The 8,632-nt window shown below is 24.5% G+C and overlaps 1 long non-coding RNA gene across 2 annotated transcripts; it reads left to right on the top strand.

Annotated features, from left to right (window-relative positions):
- Positions 1-2,036: 2,036 nt before the first annotated feature.
- On the top strand, positions 2,037-7,223 carry LOC126909517 (uncharacterized). Of its 2 annotated transcripts, none has more exons than XR_007705052.1 (4): positions 2,037-2,298; positions 2,436-2,610; positions 5,139-5,369; positions 5,860-6,148. It is a non-coding gene; the product is annotated as an uncharacterized LOC126909517 (long non-coding RNA). The 2 variants fall into 2 exon arrangements; XR_007705051.1 differs by lacking the exon at positions 5,860-6,148 and adding an exon at positions 6,975-7,223 and having other exon boundaries at positions 2,038-2,298.
- The last annotated feature ends 1,409 nt before the right edge of the window (positions 7,224-8,632 follow it).

The raw sequence follows: 8,632 nt of genomic DNA, 5'->3' as shown, positions 1-8,632 counted from the left end.
TTCTACAACATTGATATTTTGGTGTTGAAGGTACAAAAAATGTTTCCAAGTCAACCTTAACATAATGACCTTAAAGAAGTTAAAGAATCCTACATAATAATTCTTAATTGATTTAAAATTTCCGTCTGACCAGTCAAGTGAAGTAGCTCTTTTAAACATATCTACAATGACGTTGCCCATATTAACACTCCAATTCACTTGTACATTATATTCGTTTTCGAAAATATGTCGATTTTTTGCTGCTATTCTCCTAAATAATTTGGTTTTAGAATTTCGTTCGAATCTTTCAGGTAATATTAATTCACGACTACTGTGTAGTTCAATCAATTTATGCATTTCTTTTCTATTTATTATCAATTGTAAACTTAAACTTTTTCTATCCTTTGTGTTTGTTAAATCGTAATTTGTTATATCAACATTAAATTCGTTTGACTTATCACAATTTATTACATCTTGTTGCAACATTTGTATGACATAATCAAGAGTTTTATCAATATATTGGAATCGATCGTCATTTTTCATCATTTTCTGTCCGCCATTATATTTAGGTGAATATGAAATAACGCTACTTGAATATATATGCACTAACCATAAAGATCCAATACTTTCTTTAGCTCTGTCATACAATGTACTTATTTGTTTCCTAACAATTTGGTTGTACTTGCATATATTGGCTATTGTGTTTAAAAATTGTTCTTTATTGCTTTTCATTAATACTTGATTCATTTTCATATAAGTCAAGGCACTAAAAATGCAAGAACATTTGAAATACTTATGACTATTAGTTGATTTTAAATTAATCGAGCTCGTTGTTTTAGTTAATCTGTTCATGCAACACATTGATAGGAATAAAAGTAACTTAATTGCTATTGATGTCTTAAAGTTCAACATAATTTTATTTTGTTTTTCAAAAATCTCGAATTTTTTTTATATTATGTGTCAATAAATGGATGGATGTGGTTTTATACAGAAATTTGTGTAAAGTATGTGTATACTAATAAAATATGTATTTATAGAGAGATGTTTGCTTTTTATTTAAAATTAAATTAGATAATTCTTCAAAGTACTCTTTTATCGTTTTATAAATTCAAACTCTTATCAAATAATAATATTTAAATGTGAAAAATTTGAAATTTTTGAAACAAATTTCATATTTTAAAAATATTCTTAACAATCATTTTAGTAATTACTAAACTAATAAAACGAGCACCTACTGGAATATTATGAAAATTGAGTTGAATTTTTCAATGTGGGTAACTATTACTCTCTCCAAAGGTGTTCCCTAAAAAATTAAGTTTGTATAAAATTCTGATTGGTTCCGAAAATTATTATAAGTTATTCAACAAATTATATTTTATAAAATTTTATCTAATTTTGGGAAAACTTATTTAAAAAAAATTACAAAATTTTTTGTGAAGTATGTGTATATTTTTAAAATTTATAGTTATTGACAGATATTTGCTTTATATTTAAAATTAAACTATGTAGTTCTTTAAAGTGTTTTATTGAAACTTTTCAAATATCAAACTTTTATTGAATAATGCAATCCAAATTTAAATAACTTCTATAAAACAAATTTGGTATTATAAAAAAAATTTTCTAACAATCATTTTAGTAATTAATCAAATTTGTAAGGTTTTTTAAATTTTGTTATGGGATAAAAACGTTTCCAGTCGAACTTTATAAAAATTTAGGTGAATTTTCCAATGAATTAAATTAAATTGTTTATGTAGAAACATTAAGTATCTTTAATAAAACAAAAGATCTTCCAAAACCCTTCCTTAAAAAATTTAGTTTTTGCAGAAATACATGATTGATTAATAAAATCAGTACAAGTTATTCAAACATTTTACATTTTATAAAAATATTGATTTATATTTGAAAAAATATTTCAAATTTTCTACTATATTACAAAATTTAAGCAGTTGCTAATTCAAATAAATTATTACAAAAAATATTGCCAAAAGCTGTTTTATTTTATAATTATACTAAACCTATTTTCATTATTTGATGTAACATTTTATTGAATAAGAATAGTAAATGTAGAAATAATATACGAAAACAAGTTTTATTCCGCGTTGCATTTTAAATATGGTTTTTATAATTTCTTAATTTGTTTTATTATAATTACATATGGGGCTAATTTAATAAGAAAAAACATTTTTTCAATAAAAAAAAATAATGAATTTATTTTATTTGATACCTGTTGCGGTAATTGACCTAGGCATCGCATTAACCAATCATATATACAGAGAATGTGAGGAGAATAATCGTAAAATATTCAATGCAATGCTTATAGTGAGTTTTTTAAATATAACAATAAGTGACTTATTAAGTGATCAATTTAAACTAAATAAAAAAAAAGTATTTTTCTACTAAGCCAGTCAATTATTAGATAAAAAATTAACTCAATTAAGAATGTCTAATTCATTTAGGATTGTAAATATCAATTGAACAAAGAAGGTATCAATAAATTAAAACGCATGTATAAGGAGTTTGAAAAAAATGATTGTATTACTTCAATGGATTTTAAACAAATACTCAGAATTTTAGGTTTTAAATCATGGAAATTGTGTGATATGATGAGGAAAGTTAACATTGATATTAATGGTAATGATATATAAATTTTTGGCATTTATTATAAATAAAAATGAAGGAAAAAGTAAGAAATAATTAATTAGTTATAAAAATATATATATTTCATAATCTTTGATGACTAAGGTGAAACCCCACGTTAACATTTTAAAATTTTGTAGTATTTGTTATTACATAAAATGGGTATTAAGAATTTTCAATTTTATCTTTCAATTATAACATTTTTATTTATAAATTTGTGTAATGTAATAATCAAAATATTTTCCAGAAGATCAAAATTAAAATGAAAATTCTATTCTAATTTAATAAAATAATGCAAAAACAATATTTTTAAAAACAAATATACAATTTATTTTATTAAAACTTTGTATAACATTTATACTAAATCAAAATTTTTTCATAAGTATACTTTTGAAAATTGTTAATTCATATAAAATTGTGTCATTATCTATTTATTTATTAATAACAATATTCCACAGCCAACTAAAATTATGCAAAAACTTAAAGTAATAAAAATAACTTTATTACAATTGATATTTTTAAGTTCAATATAGTTTTATTTTATTTCACGAAAAAATTGAATGACTTTATTTTATGCTCGATACACGGACAGCCATGTTTATGCAAAACGTTCTATCTAAAGTACGTGTATATTTTTAAAATTTGTAAATATCGACAGATGTTTACTTGTTTTTTTCTTTAATTTAACTAGGTAGTTCTGAAGTTATCTTGTAGTGTTTTATTAGTTCAAACTTTTAATAAATAATCATATTAAAGTTTGATAATTCATAATAGTTGATAAAACAAATTTCATATTTTTATAAAGATTACTAACAATATTTTAGATTCTAACGTTATTTAAATTTTCTATGTGAAAATTGGGATGAATTTTTAATTTATTGAGCAATGAAATATATATATATTTTTTTAAGCCCAAACACCTCCCAAAGCCTTTAAATAAAAAAATTTATTTTGTAGAAAATTCTGATAGGTTCTGAAAATAATAAAAAATTATTTACATAATTTTTGTATTTTAAATCCTATATTATTTTTCAGATTTCATAAAATTATCTACTTACTATTTACTTTTTTAAACTTGTGTCTAAGTATAAGAATTTTTGAGATCGTTGTCAAATTTTGCATCTATCCATTAATTGCATAGACTACAGTATAATCTATGTTATTTTTAAATAAAATTTTAAAATAATAAATTGTCATTTAAATTTTATATCCCTAGCAATTAATTTAATTATATATCAGAAATTTCGCAACAGCTGAAAAAGCTTATGAAAATAATAGTCAAGAAACACTTTGCTCATAGGAAAGTAAATTTTTATATTCTTATTGATAATACATTTTTTTGTAAAAGTTAATAAGTTTTTACTGATTTGAAAAACAACTTTTATATAACCATACAATGCAAAAGTGATTCGATATAATTTAAGAAGGTATGGAAAATTTTATGACTATTTCGGAAAAATACTATTCTGATTCTCAAGTGATATCTTAAAAAGTTATGTGGTAGAGAGCGCCATTAACAAAAACCTAGTGGACCCGTTGTTACAAACACTGTTGATTATGTTATAGCACGTGACAGCTGATCTCTAGCGTCTTTGATTTACTCAGCCCCTTACCCATCTTGCACAGAAAATCGACGGCCTACGCGTCAATTTTTTGTACACAGTCCAATTTATCAATATTATCCTCAACATATAATATTGTGCGTTTTCTTTCGTATACACATCAATCGACTCCACTTGTGTGTGCTAATAATCGACCATATTTTTATTGATTTGCATCTCCTGTTGTGTCCTGAGCTCCCTCTAGCCATACGTACTTGTGCACCCTTTTCAGTTGTCGGCCTATCCCTGAAGTAGTTAATTTTTAAGCGACGCCCTTGTGTCAGCAATCCGCCATTCGATATCGTTTACCGCTACGTGTCCTGCATCTAACCGGGGATCGTGATATCCAGGCGTGCAAGGTCATTAGCCAGCCCTTGTCACACATCACGGGCAATTGTCATTATTCACGACTTCAGCATTTCAACGCATAAATACAGTCCACATCTCACTGCCATTTTTCACCGTTCTGTTCTGCGTTATATGGCTAAGTTTTAATTGTTTGTCTAATTTATTTTATATATTTTCTATTTGGTTCACAACCGTCTTTTCGGCTATTGCAGTAATAAGGATATTCCCAAACACCCTTTTATTTAAATATTATTGTTTTATTATTATTTTATAATTATTGTCAACGCGTCATTTGTTGAATATGTGGTTAGCCAGCATCTCTCCAGGTGACCCCTCTTGACCACTCCTCTAGTAATTTTAAACAAGCCTAAGGCTAGACGGCAATTCAGTGCGGTGCACAACTAGCCGTCCTACGGTCTAGTTGTCTCGTACGAAACAGAAGTAAATAGTAAGTAGAGGATTTTATTAAACTTAATTACTTTTCAAAAACCAACTCAATGTAATGAGTACATTGTAGTTGGATTATATTGTACTTAACTTACTAATAATATGTATAATTTTCATGTATTTCAGTAAACCAAACTATAGAACTAGAAGAGTTCATTTCTTCAATGACCATTTTAATTAAGAGCGCTGTAGAAGAGTTATAAGATCATTATAATAAATTTAATAATGGCGGAGATGACTTTCTCAGTATAGATAAAATACGTCTTGGATTACGAATGGTTGGGTTGCTTAACTCAAAAATTGACGCAATTTTATTGAGCCTTGGAATTGAAGGAGACGTTAATATCAATTATAAAAGTAATCAAAAGGACACTATAAGTACAAATTCCATTTTGGTGTATATTTCGTTTTTATTTGAAGAAAAATCTAACATTATTCAAATTTCAAGTATCTCCAATGAACATTATAGCGAGACATAAAATTTTATACTGAAATTTTGTTAATATCAATTCGTTTGATTAAAATATTAGATTTTTCTTAATAGTTCCATATCGAAATTCTGATGATAGCATTTAAGTAGATAATTGCATGTAACCTAATTATCAACAAATATTTCTGACACTTGGTTCTAATGTAATACCTAAAACTGTAAATGCTCATAACATTAATATAGCTGATATTTTATTTTAAGAAACACAAAAATATATAACTTAATTATTACAATTGTAGTCTCCTAAACTCACTAGAAATATATATTGATGTTTTAAAGTATTTTTTAAACAATATCACGAAAGATCTTTTTTTATCTTGCATAAGATTTCTTCTATGATATCAATTTTTTTTTCAGGTAATTAAGAAATCAATGGACTCGTGAATTACTTTTTGATGAAAATATTAGTTTCAATGCAAAACTGAAGAGATATTACTTTTATTATGTGTTTTTTTTTGTCTATCACCTCGTACAGGAAGTTTTTACTGAAGCAAGAATTCTCAATTATATACCAAAATAATTACTGTCAGTTTAGGTTAAGGACTTTACCCTCAAAAATTGATAAAAAATGTTAGAACATTAAAAATGTTCTAACATTTTTACTAAAAATTAAAAATGCTTTTTTATTATTTTTAAAGTAATGTAATGTAGAATAGCAATATTATAGATAATTACTTTTTATCAATATATATATATTATTTTTGGAAATTAAATTGATACTGTAATAAGGAGGGATTAAAACACTTCAAAAAAATAATGTAAAAAGAAAAAAATTTCATTTCAATTTTCGACAATATTTTGGAAGAGTACCACCCTTTAAATCTATATTAAATGTTTTAAGTAACTATATTAACTATATTAATAAAAATGTTTTAAGTAGTCTTTATTGTAAAAAAATAAAATTATCCTAACGACTATCGCTTTATCAGTTACCAAAATCAAAAAACAAATTCTAAAGATGTAATTTTCGATTTTACTAGTCACTACTATTATCTATTATGGACCTTACGGATCCTCTAGCTCTAGATTCTGGCTACTATTTAAAATTATTGGATTTTTATGTGAAATTATACTTTATCTGTGATTTTTGTATATGTGAGTTGACTATTGTATTTTTTCCAGTTGTAGCGTTATAACCTAAAAAGTAGTGTGTGTGTGTTGTTTTTTTGTAAAATGACAATATTTATATAATTACATAATTGTTTATTATATAATTAATATTAATTTTATGCTGAACAACCAATAGATAAATAATTATACATTGTCGTACAAAAGGTAAACCACATAGATCATGTACTATGTAAGCCACGTCCACAGTAATGCTTTTTCTATGGTTACTTTTTCCTCATATAATAGAACCCTTCACTATGTTATGCCCCGGGATTTTGAATTATTTGCCTATGTTATATGTATTAATATTTTCTTAAATTACAAATTCTAAATTCTAAATTATTTTTTATACTTTGTTTCAGCGTTTATGAGAATGATGTAATAAGAAAAGTGCATCTTATTAAACTAACTCAAATATTTATTAAATAATTAATTATAAATTTTAATTATTATTATAAATTGTCATTACACATATAGTTTTAAGGTATTTAAAATAACTATAAGGTATTAAATTGTATTATTTCATCTAATATTGTTGATAAAAAGTGTTGTTAAATTTTAAGGCCTTAAATAATATAAAGTAAATTACTAATAAACCATATATAATGAGAGTGAGTGTATTATACTGTGAATTATAGTTCAAATACATTAGTAAACTACTTTTGTTTGTATTTAACACTACACTGAAAACAAATAATTTTTTACAATAAGTCTCAGTAAAATATACATATGTAATGCTCATTTTTTTTGTAGATGACATTTTTAAATTCCCTATTAATATTTTTATAAATAATAGATAATATGTAGCTTACAAGAAAACATAATTTAGTAATAAATCATACTGAAATTCATATTAACATTGGACCATTGAAGTAAACTATGTAAGAAATATGAATAAGTTCTCGCATTTTGATAAAGCTGATGAAATTTGTATAATATAATATATATTTATATTTTAATGTCTTTATTTCAAATTTACCTACTCGTATTAAATTCACAATTGTTGATAAAATAATATTGAGTTCGAAATAAAACTATTTCTGTATCATTTAAAGCCATAAATCAAACCATAAAAATTGTTACAATTACAAAAAAAAAAATCCTAATTTATAACTTCAGCTGCTGTTTGAAGTTTTACAAAAATGAAAAATGTGATACTAAAAAAATAAATCATTTTGAGTTAACACATGTGCAAAAAATATAAAAAAAGTTGTCTAACTGTTGTATCAAAAATAGAAACAACCCTAATGTCTTAACATAAAGTAATATAAGTTTAATAATAACGCAAATGTAATTATTAAAGATATAATTAATCAACGTAAAACATACAAAATAAAGATACACTTAAAACACAATAAAACAATACACAAAATGAAAACTTAATGTCATAAACGTATCACGCGAAAAGAGAATACCTTCGGTGCTCCCGAGGTCCTCTCTCTCCTCTCCTTTACAATTCATTCCATTTCATCTTATATACTAAAATATTTAGTTTTTCTTCTTTTTTATGGATACGTCATTAATAATACAATAAAAAAATGTTTATACATGATGACATCCTGGTCTAGTAACAATAACTCAAGAAATTAAAATTAAATCAAATATTACAAAAAGGGTTTACTTCCAGCTTTAAATAATAGACTATATTATATTTAGTAATNCTTCCAGCTTTAAATAATTGACTATATTATATTTAGTAATAATAGATCAAGAAATTATAGTTAAACCAAACATTACAAAAATATTTTACTTCCAGCTTTACAAATAATAATCTATATTACAAAATAAACAATAATTGGTAGACTTGTTTCATAAATAACAGTACGCAATAATTGAATTGAATAATGTCATTAGGCAAACCACCCTGTTTTCCAAGTATTGTAAGTACGGTATATCTATTAATCCAAATAAAGCAGAGGTTGTTATGTTCACTAGAAATAGAATAGGACTAGACAGCCTGGACACTCTTACTCTGAATGGACAAAAAATTAGCTTAAAATCAGAAGTAAAATACTTAGGT

The sequence above is a fragment of the Daktulosphaira vitifoliae genome, unplaced genomic scaffold (genome assembly GCF_025091365.1).
Source record: "Daktulosphaira vitifoliae isolate Bord-2020 unplaced genomic scaffold, ASM2509136v1 Scaffold_489, whole genome shotgun sequence".
Classification (NCBI taxonomy): Eukaryota; Metazoa; Arthropoda; class Insecta; order Hemiptera; family Phylloxeridae; genus Daktulosphaira; species Daktulosphaira vitifoliae.
The sequence above is the reverse complement of the archived record's forward strand: the minus strand, read 5'-3'. Positions and strand labels throughout refer to the sequence as shown.